The sequence below is a fragment of the Neoarius graeffei genome, chromosome 8, assembly GCF_027579695.1.
Source record: "Neoarius graeffei isolate fNeoGra1 chromosome 8, fNeoGra1.pri, whole genome shotgun sequence".
NCBI lineage: Eukaryota > Metazoa > Chordata > Actinopteri > Siluriformes > Ariidae > Neoarius > Neoarius graeffei.
This window is the reverse complement of record NC_083576.1, coordinates 10,223,738-10,245,067: the sequence shown is the minus strand read 5'-3', so window position 1 is coordinate 10,245,067 and position 21,330 is coordinate 10,223,738. Positions and strand designations below refer to the sequence as shown.

The 21,330-nt window shown below is 42.9% G+C and overlaps 1 protein-coding gene across 2 annotated transcripts in view; it reads right to left on the bottom strand.

Annotated features, from left to right (window-relative positions):
• Nucleotides 1–21,330, bottom strand: part of cnot6b (CCR4-NOT transcription complex, subunit 6b) — a 69,051-nt gene that overhangs the window by 4,825 nt on the left and 42,896 nt on the right. The window lies entirely within an intron of this gene.

Genomic DNA, 21,330 nt, shown 5'->3' with positions numbered 1-21,330 from the left:
GTGATCCTTTTTATACAGCACAGTCACTGGTTTGTGAAAATAAAATCAGGCCTATGGGGCGCGACATACCGTATTTGACCCAGTTTTCCCAGCGTGAAGCGAATTTCCCCAATTTGTGATTAACAAAAGCTGTTATCGTCTCCATTTTATAAATATCCATCCATATATTTAAAGCTGGGCTCTCCTGTGATAACCATTTCCTGGTCAGACTCTTTTTACAGGCCACCAGCAAGATATTTATTAAATGTTTCTCTCTTTTCGGCCATTCCTCAGGTACGTGTCCAAAAAACATACTGTAGTCTTACTCTCGAGGGGTATTTCACATTTGAAGATATCCTGTAGGGCAGGCATCACCAAATGGCGGACCTCGGTCTGGATCCGGACCCAGTGATGGTTCTGTCCGGACCCGTGACCAATGGTAAATTCACGAGATTAAGTAATTTTCATGGAGCACTATTTTGGACGGTCGTGGCTATTGACAGCAGGCACTGCTACTCCAGTTAATACGACAACAGCTTCACTCAGTTGAGCCAATAAAATCGTTAGTTGACCCAGCGTGCCACAGCACAGCAACAAGCAGAGAGGAAGAGAGTCAAGTTCAGAGACAACCGACCGAGACAACATGGCTTGCTCCAAAAGGCGGCGGAAAGTAGACAAGGAAAATCGTTGTTTTAAAGATGAATGGATGGAGAAATATATGTTCATTCTTCCGGCGAGCAGCTCAAAACCAGTGTGCCTCATATGCTCCGAAAACGTGGCATTAATTAAAAGCGGCAACGTGAAGCGCCACTACGAAACGAAGCACGGCTCTTTTGAGCAAAGTTATCCCCTGAAGTCCGAGCTGAGGGCACGCAAAATAACCCAACTGCGAGCACAGTATGACAGGTCTACCCGACTCATCACACATACATTTACAGCCCAGCAACGTGCAAACGAATGTTCCTTAAAAGTAGCGTGGATTTTGGGGCAACATAAAAAAACATTTAGTGATGGGACAATTGTGAAGGAGTGCTTAAACGCCGTTGCCGAGACATTGATCTGCTCATTGATCTGCAAGGAAATGCTGCATTAAGAGAGCATTTTGAGACAACTGACCCTGCTACTTTCTGGTTACAGATGCCCCTTTTCCACCAAAGCAGTTCCAGGGCTGGTTCGGGGCCAGTGCTTAGGCTACATCCACACGACAACGGCAACGAGATTTAAAAAAAATATATATATATATCGCGTCCACATGGGCAACGGGTCAGTAAAATATCAGGTACATATGGCAACGCAACGCTTGCTGAAAACGATGCAATACACATGCCACACCTCTAGGTGCGCTGTAAGACTGTCCCATCAGAGACACAGAACAATAGAAGTAAGGACGCATGCGCATAAACTATTATGCGCGAGACTTCATATTAGCCACAAAGTCAGAAAAATCTGTTCGTAAAATTACGTTATAATGACCAAATACAATGAAAAGTATTTTTCCAGTCTCACCTGTGAAAGGTAATCCCACGTGATCTTGTTTGGACGGTAAACCTGTTGGTACAGTTAAACGCAGCACATGAATGAGGCATCTTTATTCTCCGCTTTGCCCCATCCAATATGGCGGCGAGGATGACGTATGATTCTACGCGGAAGGCGGAGTCTTTAATGGTCCGGAATAAATTGAATGCTACACGTTGATGGATTAATTTGTTCTTCTACGCCCTTTTTGAGGAATGTATTGTAGGACTTAAACCAACATCTGAAGAGGTGAGATCGCTCCTTTTTTCCCCTATTTTTGCTGGCGGGATTGACTCTGCCCTAAGGGCTATTCTCTCTCTCTCTCACTTTGCACCATTACACAATAAATATTCACAGTGAAAATATTTTGTAAGCGTGTTTCATGAACCAAGTTATAGGATTTGTTGACAACTCGCATCGAGTTTGTTACACTTCTACCCGGCGTGAAGCACTCACAGTCATGTGGTTGTGACGTCATTGTAAACAAATCTGTTCTACTCATCCAGACGACTTCGCAACGGCAACGTTGCCAGATCTTTCCACTCTGGAACCCGTTCTCAAAAGATTGCGTTTTGGGGCACCCAAAACGCCGGTGCCGTGTGGACGCCAGGCCGAAACGATAAACAATTGTATCGGATTCACCTGAATCCGTTGCCGTGTGGACAGGGCCTAAGAGAGCATTTTGAGACAACTGACCCTGCTACTTTCTGGTTACAGACTGTTTCTGAGAGTGTGTTCCCTGGTCTAACCAAAGGAGCACTGCACACCTTGACTATGTTTGGATCGACTTACAGCTGAGAGTCAGCTTTTTCCACCATGAACATTGTCAAAACCAAGTACCGTTCTAGGCTCAACAATGAACACCTACATATCTGCATGAGAATGGCACTAACTCCATTCCAACCAAGATTTAAATCACTGGCAGGTCAGCCACATGCCCGTTTTTCTCATTAAGTAAAAGAAGAATTAAAAGAGAAAAGTTCAAAGAAAAATGTTCTGTTTGCATTTCCCCCCCCAAAAAGCCACTTGTTTTCTGAAAATGTGGACTTTTTTTCTTGAAAAGTAGGCCCTCATTTTTTTAGGCTGGGACCTCGTTATTTTAAGAACAAAGAAGAGAAAATGTGAAGTCGATGCTCTGTTTGCACTTTTTAGTTCATGTTTTCTGAGTTGACTTTTTTACTTGAAGTGTAGGCCTTCAATTCTTCAGGTTGGGACGTCTTTAATTTAAGAGAAAAAGGAGTTATTCCACTCTGTTTGCACTTTATTTTATTCTGAGGTTTCTGTTTTCTTTAATCTGAAATAAAGGCCTTGAATTTATTTTCCTGGGACGACTTTTATTTATGGTAAAAGAGATAGTTGTGCACTCAGTTCATTTCCTGCACTGGAAATGAACAATAAATATTGTTGAAACCATATGAAAATGTGGACATAGGGGAAGGCTATAAGACACAAGCTGGACTTCAGTTCGGACCTTCTACTTGGACAAAATTTAATAACTGGACCTCAGTGACTTTTAATTGAATACCCCTGCTGTAGGGCATTGTGTATCTCTCTCCAATAGTCCTTCATGACCGGGCAGTCCCAGAAAACATGGTAATGGTTTGCACTTTGATTTCCGCAGTTCCTCCAACAGACAGGGGAGTTATTATCTTAAGCCTAGGTCACAACCGGACGTACGATTTTTTGGCCGTGCGATTTTTGGCGTTTCCCAAATCGCTGCGGTTTTTTTGTTCATGGAGAAAGATGCGCGTTGGCCGTGAGTTTGTCTTGCAACCTGAAAAAAACATAAGCGCCCGTAGAGTGAGTTTGACATGACAAAGAACCTCTGCGGCCGGTCTGCAGCTCGAAAATCAGCACGTCACACGCGTGCCCTCCGTGCATTTCTTGCGTTTCTTGCACGTAGACCGGCCGTAGGAGCACGTACGGCCGGTTGTGACCGAGGCTATAGTGAGACTTCTGAGAAGGTGTAATAAAAAAGTACCTAATCAGGCTTTTCCAGCCAAATTCCCTCCACTTCTGTGAGCTGGTACACATCCACTGATACCTCCGTACTGTTGTCCATTCTTCCTCAGATATAGTTACACCTCCTTCCTTCCTTCTCCCATTTTATTTTAATATATAAAGTTAAACGTGGTTTCAAATTAGACAGTCGCTTATACTGTACAAGCATGAAATACTAGTGCATCTCAAAAAATTAGAATATTGTGAACACAGTGTATCTCTCGGTCTAGTTCAGTACACACAACCACAACCATGGGGAAGACTGCTGACTTGACTGTTGTCCAGAAAATGATCACTGATGCCCTCCACAAGGAGGGTAAGCCACAAAAGGTCCTTGCTGAAAAGGGTGGCTGGAAAAGGTGCACAAGCAACAGGGATGGCTGCAGTCTTGAGAGAATTGTCAAGAAAAGTTGATTCAAGAACTTGGGAGAGCTTCACAAGGAGTGGACTGAGGCTGGTGTCAGTGTATCAAGACCCATCACAAACAGACATCTTCAAGAAAGGGGATACAACTTTCGCATTCCTAATATCAAGCTACTCCTGAGCCAGAGACAATGTCAGAAGTGTCTTATCTGGGCTCAGGAGAGAAAGAAATGGACTGTTGCTCAGTGGTCCAAAGTCCTCTTTTCAGATGAAAGTACATTTTGCATTTGATTTGGAAATCACGGTTCTAGAGTCTGGAGGAGGAGTGGAGAGGCACAGAATCCAAGGTGTTTGAAGCCCAGTGTGAAGTTTCCACAGTCTGTGACGATTTGGGGTGCCATGTCATCTGCTGGTGTTGGTCCACTGTATTTTATCAAGTCCAAAGTCAACACAGCCATCTACCAGGAGATTTTAGAGCACTTCATGCTTCTATCTGCTGACGAGCTTTTTGGAGATGCTGATTTCCTTTTCCAGCAGGACTTGGCACCTACCCACAGTGCCAAAACTACTACCAAATGGTTTGCTGACCATGATATTAGTGTTTGATTGGGCAGCCGACTTGCCTGACCTGAACCCCATAGAGAATCTATGGGGTATTGTCAAGAGGAAGATGAGGAACACCCGACCCAAAAATACAGATACGCTGAAGGCCACTATCAAAGCAACCTGGGCTTCAATAACACCTCAGCAGTGCCACAGACTGATCACCTCCATGCCACACCGCATTGATACAGTAATTCATGGTAAAGGAGCCCCAACCAAGTACTGAGCATATAAATGAATATACTTTTCAGAAGTTGGACATTTCTGTATTGTAAATCCTTTTTTTGATTGATCTTAGGGAATATTCTAATAATTTGAGATACTGGATTTCTGATTTTCATGAGCTATAGGCCATAATCATCAAAATTAAAACAAAAAAGGCTTTAAATATTTCACTTTACATGTAATGAATATAGAATACATGAAAAGTTTACCTTTTTGAATTAAATTATGAAAAAAAGGAACTTTTTCATGGTATTCTAATTTTTTGAGATGCACTAGTAGTTCTATCAAGTGTTTCTGAATTATAGGCTTTTGTAGACAATTCAGTCAAATACGTGTTTGTTTTTGTTACATTTTTCATCTTCGTATCGACGTAGTGCCGCAGAGGCAGGTATCGATAGAAGTCTTGTTTTTCTAATAAACGTGTCCTTTTAAGCGTTTCAAAACCGAGCAATTTTTCATCGCGCCACATAAGGCTGTTATACCCTTAGCTATCCAGTCCTTGAATCTAGAGTCCAATTTATTAGGTGTAAACTCTGAGTCATAAGCATACCATTTAAGAGTTGTACCGTAATATCGCTCTCAAGTTCATGTTCCTTTATGATAGTTTTCCACGTTTTAAGGGTCCATTTCACCCATGGGTTATCAAATGTTACTGATGTGGGTTTGTAGGTTATCAGCTAAGATTGCCTGTATGGGGATGGAGGGTGTTTTTTCCTCAGTGTTTTTCCATTGAGCAATATATGACCGGTCGCACCAGCATATCACTGCTCTCATCTGCGCTGCCAAATAATATCATCTAAAATAAGGCAAGCCCCATCCTCCCTTTTGTTTAGCTAGCTGTAAAGTTTTGAGACAGACCCTTGGTCTTTTACCTGGCCATAAATACCTCGATAGCATTTTGTCCGACTCGTTAAATTGGTTTTGGTTAATCTCTATTGGCAGGGTTTGAAATACAAATATAAAAAGTCTTGGCAATATATTCATTTTAACAGAGTCGATTCTTGAACTAAGTTCTGGTGCATTCTCAGCTAATAAATTACCAACCATTTTCCTGTAAAATACTTGCAAAATATGTATAAAATTTCCCTCCAGGTCTGTGTGCGCTTGGCTTTCTCAGTTCCCCTCTGCAGTACGCTGCCTGGCTCTGTAACATAACTACTGTACATATGCTACGGCGTGGGCACCTGTTCCGGCTCAGCCAATCAGAGTGCAAGAATCTATCAACAAATATGGCGTCACTTCCGGTCATGTTATACCTGAATCGAAGACAATTTCGTGGTGAAAAATTGAATTTGCAGCAAATTATGGGCAGCAGAGATGATATAAAAAAAAATAAAAAAAAAAATCACTTGAACATTGAAAGGCAAGTTTGGGTTTTTTTTCTGGGATTGAGTAGCCAGCGCAGACCGTCTGTGTTGACAGAGAAAACCGCCGTCACCGGCGCTTGTGGACATCTCGGATGAATGGAAAAAATAAATTAAAAATATATATAATAAATAAATAAAACAAACCCCCAGCAAGGAAACCTTCATTCAGGATTCCACAGTAATGGTGTGCATGGCAGGGTTGCAAAGTGAAAGCTACTGCTCTCCTTTTTTTTTGTTTAAAAAAAAAAAAAAAACACTCTACTGCTGCTCGACTACAGTTTGCTAGAGATCACATGGACAAACCAGACGGCTATTGGCAAAATTTCATGGCTAGATGAGACCACTGGTTTAAATAAGAAGCGTTATGTTTAGAGAAAGGGAATCACTGCATTCCAGCACTAGAACCTTATCCCATCTGCGAAACATGGTGGTGGTAGCATGACAGCTTACCATCGTTGTCGGAACAATGATTTCTAAAGAACATTGTCAGGACATCTATCCGTGAACTGAATCTGGAGAGAAAGTGGGTCCCGGAGCAAGACGACAACTCCAAGCACATGTCGTTCTACCAAAGAATGGTTCGAGAACAGGAATATTAGTGTTTTGGAACGGCCAAGTCAAAATCCTGACCTTAATCCAATCGAAATGTTGTGTGAGAGACATTCGTGTAAGGAAACACACCGTCATCCCAGAGCTGAAGGTGTTCTGTAAAGTGGAATGGGCTGAAACTCATCACACAGGCTCTGAATGCAAAGGTTCACATACTTTTGCCACTCACAGCTTTGTACTATTGGATCATTTCCCTCAATAAATAAATGACCAAGTATAATATTTTTGTCTCATTTGTTTAACCGGGTTCTCTTTATCTACTTTTAGGACTTGTGTGAAAATCTGATGCTTTCGGTCATATTTATGCAGAAATATACACTACCGTTCAAAAGTTTGGGGTCACTTTGAACTGTCCTTATTTTTGAAAGAAAAGCACTGTTCTTTTCAATGAAGATCACTTTAAACTAATCAGAAATACACTCTATACATTGCTAATGTGGTAAATGACTATTCTAGCTGCAAATGTCTGGTTTTTGGTGCAATATCTCCATAGGTGTATAGAGGCCCATTTCCAGCAACTCTCACTCCAGTGTTCTAATGGTACAATGTGTTTGCTCATTGCCTCAGAAGGCTAATGGATGATTAGAAAACCCTTGTACAATCATGTTAGCGCAGCTGAAAACAGTTGAGCTCTTTAGAGAAGCTATAAAACTGACCTTCCTTTGAGCAGATTGAGTTTCTGGAGCATCACATTTGTGGGGTCGATTAAATGCTCAAAATGGCCAGAAAAATGTCTTGACTGTATTTTCTATTCATTTTACAACTTATGGTGGTAAATAAAAGTGTGACTTTTCATGGAAAACACAAAATTGTCTGGGTGACCCCAAACTTTTGAACGGTAGTGTAGAAAATTCTAAAGGGTTCACAAACTTTCAAGCACCAATGTGCACTGTCCATGTAAACAGTTCAAGTCCAGATCTGCAGAATTAACTCAGCCCGTGGTTTAGGAAACGTTAACATGTGAAATAAAAACTTGCCTTTCAACATTCAAGTGATTTATATGGTCTCCGCTGCAAATCCTATTATTTCACCACGAAATTGTCTTCGATTCGGGTCTAGTATGACTGGAAGCGATGCCATATTTGTTGATCGATTCTCATGCTCTGACTGGCTGAGCCGGACCCCGTGACCACGCTGTAGCAGACAGTAAAGACGCAGTTGGTGGATGTTACAGATGATTTCACTCAGTTTGCACAAAATGCCACTGAAGAAGAAACTAAAACCTTCCGTGGGCCAAATAAAGTTTATATTTTCTGCTGCAGATTTGTACATATAAATCGTAACTAATATTTGGATATCTAAGAATTGTTATTTTCATATCCAAAAGCTAATAATAATAATAATAATATTTATTTATTTATAAAGCGCTAAAACTATGATACATATTCTAAAGCGCTGATACATTCACAAAACAATCAAAGTAAATAAAAAAATAAATAATACATAAAACAAGTTCTACAGTGGGGCAAAAAAGTATTTAGTCAGCCACCAATTGTGCAAGTTCTCCCACTTAAAAAGATGAGAGAGGCCTGTAATTTTCATCATAGCTACACTTCAACTATGAGAGACAGAATGAGAAAAAAAAAAATCCAGAAAATCACATTGTAGGATTTTTAAAGAGTTTATTTGCAAATTATGGTGGAAAATAAGTATTTGGTCAATAACAAAAGTTCATCTCAATACTTTGTTATATACCCTTTGTTGGCAATGACAGAGGTCAAACGTTTTCTGTAAGTCTTCACAAGGTTTTCACACACTGTTGCTGGTATTTTGGCCCATTCCTCCATGCAGATCTCCTCTAGAGCAGTGATGTTTTGGGGCTGTCGCTGGGCAACACGGACTTTCAACTCCCTCCAAAGATTTTCTATGGGGTTGAGATCTGGAGACTGGCTAGGCCACTCCAGGACCTTGAAATGCTTCATACGAAGCCACTCCTTCGTTGCCCGGGCGGTGTGTTTGGGATCATGGTCATGCTGAAAGACCCAGCCACGTTTCATCTTCAATGCCCTTGCTGATGGAAGGAGGTTTTCACTCAAAATCTCACGATACATGGCCCCATTCATTCTTTCCTTTACACGGATCAGTCGTCCTGGTCCCTTTGCAGAAAAACAGCCCCAAAGCATGATCTTTCCACCCCCATGCTTCACAGTAGGTATGGTGTTCTTTGGATGCAACTCAGCATTCTTTCTCCTCCAAACACGACAAGTTGAGTTTTTACCAAAAAGTTCTATTTTGGTTTCATCTGACCATATGACATTCTCCCAATCCTCTTCTGGATCATCCAAATGCTCTCTAGCAAACTTCAGACGGGTCTGGACATGTACTGGCTTAAGCAGGGGGACACGTCTGGCACTGCAGGATTTGAGTCCCTGGCGGCGTAGTGTGTTACTGATGGTAGCCTTTGTTACTTTGGTCCCAGCTCTCTGCAGGTCATTCACTAGGTCCCCCCGTGTGGTTCTGGGATTTTTGCTCACCGTTCTTGTGATCATTTTGACCCCACGGGATGAGATCTTGCATGGAGCCCCAGATCGAGGGAGATTATCAGTGGTCTTGTATGTCTTCCATTTTCTAATAATTGCTCCCACAGTTGATTTCTTCACACCAAGCTGCTTACCTATTGCAGATTCAGTCTTCCCAGCCTGGTGCAGGTCTACAATTTTGTTTCTGGTGTCCTTTGACAGCTCTTTGGTCTTGGCCATAGTGGGGTTTGGAGTGTGACTGTTTGAGGTTGTGGACAGGTGTCTTTTATACTGATAACGAGTTCAAACAGGTGCCATTAATACAGGTAACGAGTGGAGGACAGAGGAGCCTCTTAAAGAAGAAGTTACAGGTCTGTGAGAGCCAGAAATCTTGCTTGTTTGTAGGTGACCAAATACTTATTTTACCGAGGAATTTACCAATTAATTCATTAAAAATCCTACAATGTGATTTCCTGGATTCTTTCCCCCCATTCTGTCTCTCATAGTTGAGGTATACCTATGATGAAAATTACAGGCCTCTCTCATCCTTTTAAGTGGGAGAACTCGCACAATTGGTGGCTGACTAAATACTTTTTTGCCCCACTGTATATAAAAAATTATCCAAGTTACAACTGGTATGCAAGACGAAAGAGATGCGTTTTTAGGGCCTGCTTGAAGTCATTTAATCCCTTTATCCCTCGAATGAGGGGTGGTAAAGTGTTCCACAGTTCTGGGCCTGCATGAGCCAATGCCTTGTCGCCAAAGGTCTTACAGTTTGTCTTCGGAACAGCTAATACCAGAGTTTTACTTGATCTGATCATAGGTTGTATGACGATTGACTGTAAGAGAGCAAAGACTTCAAATAGACTGGAGCAGTCCCATATATACAGTGGTGCACAAGCAGAAGTATTTTGTACCAGATTCTAAATAATACCGTTAACCAGTGAAGATCAATAAGAACTGGTGTGATATGGTCAAACTTGGGCACCAAGCGTACTACACGCGCAGTGGCGTTCATGAAGCGTTGTAGGCGGTTGACTTGATACTGGGGAATACGGTACAAAAGAGAGTTACAATAATCCAGGTGCGACGTTACAAAGCTCATCATGAATGAGCACTTTGCAGGCGTCTTCAGTCAGATACTGTCTGATGAAGTAGAGACCGCGGAATGCCTTGCTGCAAACTTTGCTTACATGGACTAGGGATGTTAACCGATGACCGTTGGTTGACCGAATCAACGTCAACCGGTTAATTTTTTTTTGGCTGTCGGTTAAAAAAAAAAAAAATCAATCGTTTTGAAGCTGCCGATTTTGGAGCGGAGAACCTGGAATTCTGTGTTGTAAACGCTTGGGGCATGCCATGCGGTGTAAGGACGACAGCTGACAAATCAGAAACACCCATTCAGTCATGTCCCGCCCTCCCGCCCCAGTTGAAGACAGCTGCCACTCGGCGAAAGAAAAGTCTCAGTGTTGGATTACATTTTACTACGCAACATCAAGGAAATTCTTGACTATCAAAGAAACAAGAACACGGCGTGAATGAAGTCGATGGTTGATTAGTGTGGTGAATATTAATGTCAACGTAATAATAATACACAAGATCTGAACTAAAACCTGGTTACTCACTGATGTTACTTAGCATCAGACAGTTGCTATATTAGCTTAGCGGCTAATCAGCTCAGCTCCAGCTATCCCATTCCCAATGGCTGTGCACAATTAGCAGCCATGTAACCATAATACCAGTAGCTGGAAAACAATTGCAGTACGAGGTCTCTGTGGCTCACTTCGAAGAAAAGTGCCTAGTCCGTAGCAGTATGCAATATCAACACACAGCCTACTGCAGTTAACTGTAAACACCGGGGGCCGTATCGCTAAAGCGTCCTGTCTTCAGTGAAAAGTTAAGATGGGACAAGTGTACGATAGGATTGTTTTCAATAAGCACCTGCAGTGACTGAGCTAAAGCTTGCCGCTTAGAAAATGACGGCAATTTATCGAGAACATGTTCACACTGATATTTTTAATGCCAAGTTGCAACTTAACAAAAGTGCGTGCCCCTTGCTGACACGGCCGCAGACACAGACCCGGGTGGAGAAGGACAAGGAGGAGGGGTCGAGGGGGGATTTCACGCTTCTCACGATGTCTCTAAGCTGGAGCCATTTGTCCTCCGCTCCAATACAAACCCCTCGACATCAGTGCCGCGTTTGACTAAATGTTTCGCGCTGTAGAAAAGGTAATGTGAGTGGACGGCAGCGACTGGGACTGAATGTGCGGATGCTCGCGGTTAGATTTAGAATAATTTCTAATAATTCCAATTCTAGAATTTTAAACTCATAGGTTAACCGACTTTAACCAGCTAATGAGGCTCGGTGGTCGGTCAAGATTTTTTTTAAAGTTTTCGCCATCCCTAACAGACATTCATCGACATATTCTCGTCGAACCATACTCCCTAATTCCTAACATGTGAGAGTCTCTTAATTTCTGATCCACCAACCGAAACACCATCAACGTTCACCTTTTCAAGTTGTTGTCGAGACCCGATGACAAGGAATTCCGTTTTTGAGTCGTTCGTTTTCAGGCGATGAGTAACCATCCATGCTCGCACTTCAGAAACACAAAGCTCAATCGCTTTCAAAGCCTCCTCTTCCGCTAATGGAGTTGCAGGCTTAAAGGAAAGATAGATTTGTGGGTCATCAGCGTAGGCGTGGACATTAGAAGGAAGATGTTTCTTGACAGTGTTGAATATTCCACTGGCATAAAGGATAAACAGTATAGGTCCAAGACCGCTGCCTTGAGGGACCCCACAATCCAGATTGAAGCTTTTGGAGCATAGGTTTTCAAATCAGAACATTCTGTGACCTGCTTGATAAAAAAAAAAAAAAAAAAAAAAAGACGCAATCCACTGCTTTGCTTTGCCAACCACACAAAAATCAGATTCTAATGGCCCTTTTCCACTACCCTTTTTCAGCTCACTTCAGCCCGACACGGCTCGCGTTTCGACTACCAAAAAACAGCACGACTCCGCTCGCTTCAGCCCTGCTTAGCCCCTAAAACTCGCACCGTTTTGGAGTGGGGCTGAAGCGAGCCAAAGCGAGCCGAGTGAGGCTGGGGGCATGAGCAGACACTCCCCTGTGCACTGATTGGTGAGGAGGAGTGTCCTCACATGCCCACACACGCCCCGCGAGCACGCTGGGATCTGTAAACACCGTAAACCCGGAAGAAGAATAATTACGAAAATTTCTGAAGCTTTATGCGCCTTGCCTCATCTATACGCTCTTGCCAGTATCTGTCGGCGTTGTCGGTGACAACAAGCCACAGAACCAAGACCAGCAACACTAACGACTCCATGTCCATGTTTATTGTTTACTATTCGGGTCGTTAGACTACCGCTTAAAAGCTCACTGATGTCACTGTTTGCGCTGCTTAACGACATCACGTGACGTCCACCCACTTTCGCTAACTCCACCCAATGTGTCCACCCACTTCCAGCCAGCACGGTTCAGCGCGGTTGTAGTCGAAATGCAACTCCAATAGCCCCACTCAGCTCGACTCAGCACGGCACGGCTCAGCCCGACTCAGCCGCGTTTGTAGTGGAAAAGCGGCATAAGATGTCAAGCAAGATGTCACGTTCAATGTATCTGTGAAACCACACCACAGATTACTATGTACCTGGATACCAACCACAGATACTATGTACCTGGATGACTGAGTATCTTCACAGATATGTTTCTACGCACTTTGGGATGAGTTCCCTTGGACTGGTGCGGGAGTATGAGAGGACTTCCAGAAAACCGGCAGACATCTTAGCCAGAGAGGATCGTTCATTTTTGTCAACCTGGAACGACCATCACTGAACAGAGGTGGGTGTCTAAGACATCTTTTATCAGCCACCTACAATGCAGCCATCAGCATTCTGATTCGGATTCTATGATGATCCATGAGAGGATAAATACTTGATACTCCCTATTAGACAGACAGAACTGAGGATGCCTTTCAGACGAGAGGCGAAACGTCTTCAAGACTTTTCAAGCAAGTCCAGTTGCTCTCTTCTACCAACCACAGGTCACGTTCAATGGTATCAAAAGCTGCACTGAGATCCAACAGGACTAGGAGAGTGACGACCTGTCTGTCCATACTCATCAATATGTCGTTATGCACTTTTAAGAGTGCAGTTTTGGTTGAATGACCTTGATGATATGATGACCGATTCTCCGGAAGTAGTGCGTGCAGCGAACAACGTGCAAGAAGCTGACCAATAACTCCTTTTTCGGCTGCTTTGGAAACGAATGGAAGATTGCTTACAGGGTCTTTAAAATCAGGTCCAACCCAAGTTTTTTCAGCAGTGGTATCACGATGGCGATCTTCCAGCGCTCCGGCACACACCCCTCCTCAATCGATGAGTTGATCAGATTAGTGATAACAGGAGCCAGCACATCAACACATTGATTCAGAATCCATGTTGGAATAGGATCAAGTCGACAGGTTGCGTTAGAGGAGGACAGAATGATCTTACGCACATCCTCCTCAGAAAGCGGCTTAAAGTCAGTTAATAACGACAAAGGGGTACGGCCAACAACAGCTGGCTTTGCGACAGACGGCGTAATCTCATTAATATCCTTTTTGATGTGAAGAATTTTCTTGCAGAAAAACTCTCCAAAATCGTTTGCAAGTTGAAGGGAATCAAGATGTAATGGAAGAGGACAATCGTTCTTCTCCTTGACCAGGGACGAAACAATTGCAAACAGTTTTTTGGTATCACCAGCACACTCCTCGATAAGACCACAATAGCACGTAGATTTTGCGACTTCAAGACGAGCTGAATACTCATTGCGTACCCGGCGATAGTTTTCCTTGTCCGACTCAAGCCCCGATCTTAGCATTTTCTTTTCGAGTTTCCTCCTTTTTGATTTAAAGGTTCTTAGCGATTCATCAAACCACGGAACCGTGGGTCTCGCAACAACCACTTTTTCCCTCAGGGGTGCATGTGTCTCTCGACTCTTTGAGAGATCATCATCATAGCATGCCGCCAGATCATCGTTGTTAGATGGAGGATCCATCACCAGAGGGGACGTCAGTATATCATTCTGGAAGGACTCGAGATCGATTTGTTTAAATCTGCGGAACTGAATCGTCTTTTTGGTTAGGTTTGGGCGCGGAACATCAAGAGAACATTCAACGAAGAGGTGGTCAGAGAGAACCAAAGAGAGAAGGTTGAATATCATATCATTGACTCGGATGTCATTAGATGATCGCGTTATAATGAGATCAAGAGCATGTCCAGATGTACGAGTTGGGCAGTTAATATGCTGTAGTAAACCAAAGGTATCAAGGAGCTCAGAAAATCTGCGTGCGTCACTATCGGATGGACAATCCAAATGGAAGTGAAAATCTCCAGTTATCAACAGAGTGTTTTCCAAATAATTTGAAAACTCCTCAAAGAAAACACTGGATGTAACTGGGTGAACATCAGAGTAGAGAGGGCGATAAACCACAACCACACACACTGATCAACTGCGAACATTAACACTCCACTCAGAATATTTGAATGACGTGAATTCTTTGCCACTCAAAAAATTTACTCGAATGGCATCTCTATGAAGAATACCAGTTCCACCTCCTGATCTATCTGACGATCGAGCAAAATTGTTGAAGGCACAGCCAGTTGGACTAAGCGATGCGACGCTAACAGAGTCCAACTCCTTAATCCAAGTTTCAGTGACTGCACACAAATCATACTTTCTTCCGAGGACATGATTACGGCTGCGTATCAGTCAATTTCCTAGATCGATTCGATTTCGATTCTTAGGGTTTTAAATTGATTAATCACGATTCGATTCAATCTGAATCAATTCAATCTGCTCTTAAATAATGAAAATATCTCCCAGGGTTTCCCATACATAGACCATTGTGTGGCGCAGCGCCATACAATGGATTCCTATCGCCACATAATCAGACTCACGATTTTGAAGAAAAAAAAATTCCGTTGCGTATCGTTCCGCTCATAGTGCTCTTTCTTCTCGTACACACGCGCGCGCACACACAGAGAGAGAGCGATGGAGAGGCGTGTACACAGGCCTGCCGTTGTGCATATGTGCCCAAATCCAGGGACACATGTCGGCCCGGGGGCATTTTGAGTTATTGACAGATTCAGAAAGTACAGTTTCTAAGCTTTCCAATGATGCCTTCCATGTGGAGATCTGACAATATTTGAAGAATGTGTGGCCTTTTGAAAGTGTATACTTCTTAAAACAGAAAAGGGAGAAAATCGCCCTCAAAGTTTTCCATCTCAGCTACTCTGGGTGCAGGGAGGGCACATAATGGTGCTCATTTGCATGACATTAAGGAAAGCCCTACCCCCTACTAGCTAGCACGATACTACTTTCATGTAAACAAAGATCACCACGTCAATTTTCCTTCCATGCAAAGTATGCCCAACACAATTATGAAGTACAAAAATAAGTCCTAAAGTATACTTTAATGTTTTGTGGTTGAAAAATTACTCACACCGTAAGAAAGAAAGATAGCACAATGATGACAACTAACAACGCTAGTTTCATGTAAAGCCTCGGTCACAACCGGCCGTACAGTATGTGCTCCTACGGCCGGTCTACATGCAAAAAACGCAAGAAACGCACGAGAGCGCATGTGAAACGCACGAGAGTGCGCATGTGATGTGCTGATTTTCGAGCCGCAGACCGGCCGCAGAGGTTCTTTGTCATGTCAAACAAACTCTACGGGCGCTTACGGTTTTTCAGGTTGCAAGACAAACTTACGGCCAACGCGCGTCTTTCTCCGTGAACAAAAAAAAAAAGCAGCGATTTGGGAAACGGCAAAAATCACACGGGCAAAAAAATCGTACGTCTGGTTGTGACCTAGGCTTAACCAAACCACAACACTCTCCGTTACATGCAAAAATAACCACACAGCCTTAGATTAATAAACTTACCCCAACAGAAAGAGAAACGGCGCCTTGCACACACCAATGCTTCCGATGGAATGTAATCCTAGCTTCCTTTTGGTTGGGTTTTTTTTTTTTTGCTAGAAATGGTTATCTCCGATGTAAATACCGTGTGTCTGTTTGCTTCGCGGTGTTTCAGCTCCTCTGCGATCTGTTTAGCTTGCTCCATATTCATTCCATAGTGAAATTACACGCCTGTATGCAGCTAAGTAGCCACGAGCTCAGCTCGGATCATACAGCTGATTCGCAAAAAAAAAAAAAAAAAAAAGACTTAAATCTTCATGTGAATGGCCCATATGGTAATTTACCCACACCCCCCAGCAGGCTACAGTCCTGACAAAAACGAGACAATTTGCAACAAAAAATGTATGCTTTTCCAACAAAACAATCTATTATCTGAAATACTGATTGCATTCTTCAAGATCTCAACTTGCACATGATGGAAAAAAACGAAAATCACAAATTTCGAAAAAAAAAATGCTTCTTTTGCGATTATCTCGGATTCGTTTCGGCCGACATGCGTCCCTGGATTTGGTGAGGCGTCACATATAACCCGGTGTCGCAGTCTGATCGTGCGCTGGTATAAATTTACCATGCGCATGCGCAGACCGATTTTTTTTCCCCCGGTCAACTTCCGGGAAGTCTAGACTGGTGGTAAATTCAGACCGTGACACCGGCCTTATTGCATTATCCCGTTTATCCCGCTTCAGCATTCATGCAAGTTATTAATAATGGCTTGACATTCACAATAAATAAGGATTTCCCACTAGCCTAAATAAAGTGTTATACTCGCAGGGATGCCTAGTTGATGCTATCTGAAGCATAAAATCTGAATATTTTAAGAAACAATGCGGTAGTTGAGAGAGGCGACTGTAGGATGCCCATAGGCGAATAATAACTTCGTATTTATTTGACTATTATAATTTCATTGACTCTCAGCGTTTGCTGCTTTAACCCAGATGAGTATTGAAAAGTTTTTTCTGAATTGCGAGCGGGATTTCTCAGCTATGAATAGGGTAAGCACATAGAAATTCAGTATTCCTTTGTATATTTTTTTGATGTAATGGAAATTTTTAGTGCTTTTTTATCCATAGATTAAAACAGACCTCAGGAATAGGCTCCAAGGGGAACACACCTGGCAGCCTGCTTACGAATCTCCATAAATGGTCCCGAACCCAATGACTTCCCTTACGATAGGGCACTTGAGTTTTTTTTCAGAAAGCCACGCAGAATTAAATGTTCTGATAGGGCATGCAGGCTTTGCACCAATTAGGGTAATGCGTTTTCATTACTGTTAGTTGCCTTGGTGTTACCTTAAGTGGTTTCTTACATCTAATTATGATATTTTATTATTATTATTTTGTTGTTACATTATACTATTTATTTCATTTTAGTATTGGTTGAGGTAAGTGTTGAGTTCAATATTTAAAATAAAAACCTCCAGCTTGTTTTTTTGCAATTTATTCCTTGAATGTTAACTAAAGAATGATTGAAAGATTGCCACCAAAAAGGCAAAAAACTAAGGTAAAAACCTTCAATTTTGGTGAGTAATTTTCATAAATTTAAAAGACAGGTTTTCTACCAACATCAAGCCCAGCAAACTAATAGCCTGCCCTGTAATGTAAAGTTGGGTCGAGGAATGAAACCAGGCAGGGTTCTGGGAAAAATTGTTTTAGCTGTCTTCTCTTAAAAAACTTAAAAGAATTTAGATTGAACTGAATAATCTCAAATGCTTCTTGTAGCTTTAAAACAGTCCCAGCAGGTGACTCTGAAGAAAAATACTGTGTTTGAACACCGCCCGCTGTAAACACTTTGCATACACCCCACTGACCGACTCCACCGACCGCCACGACACCACCGCGCACGATTCCCTCATCGGCACAGTGGAGCACCACAAATTGCTACCTGGTCTGTGGGAAACACCGTCTCCATACAATACGTTGCAAAATACACGTCTTTATTTTGTAAATTTGACAGTTCACACGTAACTGTAAACAAAACTGTCTTATCTTCCTGTAATTAAAAAAGTGCAAATAAAAGCGCAAACAAAAGTTGCGATGGCCTCTGTTATCTTTATGGCCCGCGGAGACTCTGATGGTAATGCTAGCAGGTCCTTCAGTTTCTTTTGTTTTGCTCCGGGCGGCTTGTTGTCGGAAGCTAAGGTTAGCGTAGTGTGGTACCTTGTCAGGTGGTTTCTGAGGTTTGTAGTATTCCTACAATAACTGAGCTCTGCTTGGCATATCTTGCAAACTACCTTGGTTTTATCAAGCTCTTCGTCCTTTGTTGTTTTAAATTTGAAATGACTCCACGCGTCAGATTTCATTTGAGACGGCTTGCCAAGCGGTGTTTTCCCTGCCTCAGCCATGGCTCTGGCCTCAGCCATTTTGTGTGCGTGCTTGAACGTCACGACGTACGACTGCGCAGCTGCATCATCACGCACGAGACGGCTGAGGGAGGAAAATCACACAACACACGAGATCGTGTTGTGGAAAAAAAAAAAAAAAAACAAACAACTCAATCTCATGCCCTGTGAATCGATAGTGTGAAATTTAAATGAAATCGATCCAAAATCGATTAAATCGTTTTTTTTTTTACCCAGCCCTAGACATGATCCACTATAACAGATGTCTTATTTCTGACAGATCTCACATTCACACACGCAAAACGAAACCATTTAGAAGACCTTTGGTTCGTTCTATCTGGACCAGGACCTGGATTTAGTTCGACATCATTTGCTAACAGCACAAGGATAAAAACCACCAAGGAACGCTTAAACAGTATTACACTTGCGTATGCACTGGAATTTGAATGAATTGAAGTGCTCAAAGCCGACGAACACCGGTTGTGTTGAAACTGTGGAATTGCACGTTTGATCAAATCCTCAGAGACAAATAAAATCGACGCAGAATGGTTCTTGGTGCCATTTGTCAGGCCAGGCCAGGCTAGTTCGTGAAGAGCTAAAGCAACGAACAAGGCTACGCACATAGACTTCGGGGTCATCAAATGCTGTGTTCACACTTATACCGGTACGAAAGTGGTATAACTGTATCGATACAAAGTATACCGGTACAGTTTAGTGCATCTGTCCACACTAGCAAGAAATGTTTGCAGTTTTCTTTCACGGAAGTTGAAATGCACGTGCGCGAAATGTTTCCATGGTTACCGAGTAACTTCCTTCCGAGAATATGGCGGATGAAACAACGTGTGTGTGCTTTTTGTTGTCAATGTACAGTCTGTATTTCTGGTGGTCATTTATTCAGTCGAATCGTATAAAACGCACAAGGCAGTTGAGAAACATAGAAAACGAATCTCACTTTCTCCGCCCTCACTTTCTCCCTCTTCCCTTCTCTTCCCCTCACTTTCCCCCTCTTCCTCCTTTCTTCCTCCCTCTTCCCCCCCCCCCCCCCCCCTTTTCTCTGCTCCATGTAGCTCCACGGTCATTTTGAGCCATTTTACAGCTGGAAAGCGCGTGCGTATTGTATTGTATGAATAACTCAGAAGACGTAGGAATGGTTCATTGCGCTTGCGCATTATATTTGTATCGATACAGAACCGCTTCATCTGTCCACACTACAGCGAAGCACTACAGTACTGATACGAAACCCATACATTTGTGGGTTTCGTACCAATACAGTTATACCACTACAGTACCGGTATAGTTGCTAGTCTGGACAGGTGTTGAGGTACGAAAGTAGTTTCGTATCGGTACAAAATCCCTAGTGTGGACTAGGGATGTTAACCGATGACCGTTTGACTGGTGGTTGACCGAATCAACGTCAACCGGTTAATTTTTTTTGGGTTGTCGGTTAAAAAAAAAAAAAAAATCATCGTTTTGAAGCTGCTGATTTTGGAGCGGAGAACCTGGAATTCTGTGTTGTAAACGCTTGGGGCATGCCATGCGGTGTAAGGACGACAGCTGACAAATCAGAAACACCCATTCAGTCATGTCCCGCCCTCCCGCCCCAGTTAAAGACAGCTGACAAACCAGAAACACCCATTCAGTCATGTCCCGCCCCAGTTAAAGACAGCTGACAAACCAGAAACACCCATTCAGTCATGTCCCGCCCCAGTTAAAGACAGCTGACAAATCAGAAACACCCATTCAGTCATGTCCCGCCCCAGTTAAAGACAGCTGACAAATCAGAAACACCCATTCAGTCATGTCCCGCCCCAGTTAGACAGCTGACAAATCAGAAACACCCATTCAGTCATGTCCCGCCCCAGTTAAAGACAGCTGACAAATCAGAAACACCCATTCAGTCATGTCCCGCCCCAGTTAAAGACAGCTGACAAATCAGAAACACCCATTCAGTCATGTCCCGCCCCAGTTAGACAGCTGACAAATCAGAAACACCCATTCAGTCATGTCCCGCCCCAGTTAAAGACAGCTGACAAATCAGAAACACCCATTCAGTCATGTCCCGCCCCAGTTAAAGACAGCTGACAAATCAGAAACACCCATTCAGTCATGTCCCGCCCCAGTTAAAGACAGCTGACAAATCAGAAACACCCATTCAGTCATGTCCCGCCCCAGTTAAAGACAGCTGACAAATCAGAAACACCCATTCAGTCATGTCCCGCCCTCCCGCCCCAGTTAAAGACAGCTGACAAATCAGAAACACCCATTCAGTCATGTCCCGCCCCAGTTAAAGACAGCTGACAAATCAGAAACACCCATTCAGTCATGTCCTGCCCTCCCGCTGCCACTCTGTGAAAGAAAAGTGTAGACACAGGCTTTTTAGCTTACAAATTACTATTCTGTTTTTTTTTTAATTATTATTAGAAGGCACATGGAGTTTAGTCCCGCCTTGGCCAGCGCATTCTGAAAGTATGTTTCGGTCTGTAGCCAACAATGCATGTTACTGCAGATCAGATCTCTCCACACAAACTAAAGGCACAGATGCCGACTTTTTCACGGCTTTTTCATGGACTGTAACGGCATTTGCTTATGTAGTAATTTTAATACAGAATTTACTCTGATGAAATTATTCAGACACTCCAACGCCCCCCCTAAAAAAAAAATCGGATCTGCACGAGCCGTGAAAAAGGCGCGCCGTTTGCATCCCTGTTTAAACTCATAGCTTAACCGACTTTAACCGGCTAATGAGGCTCGGTGGTCGGTCAAGATTTTTTTTTTAGTTTTCGCCATCCCTAGTGTGGACAGGGTAATAAAGATACCCAGAGTGCTGAAGTTCCCATAAAGATGTTTGGTCCCTCAGCTCAGGCTTCATACTTATGAAGTGCAAGTGCAAATA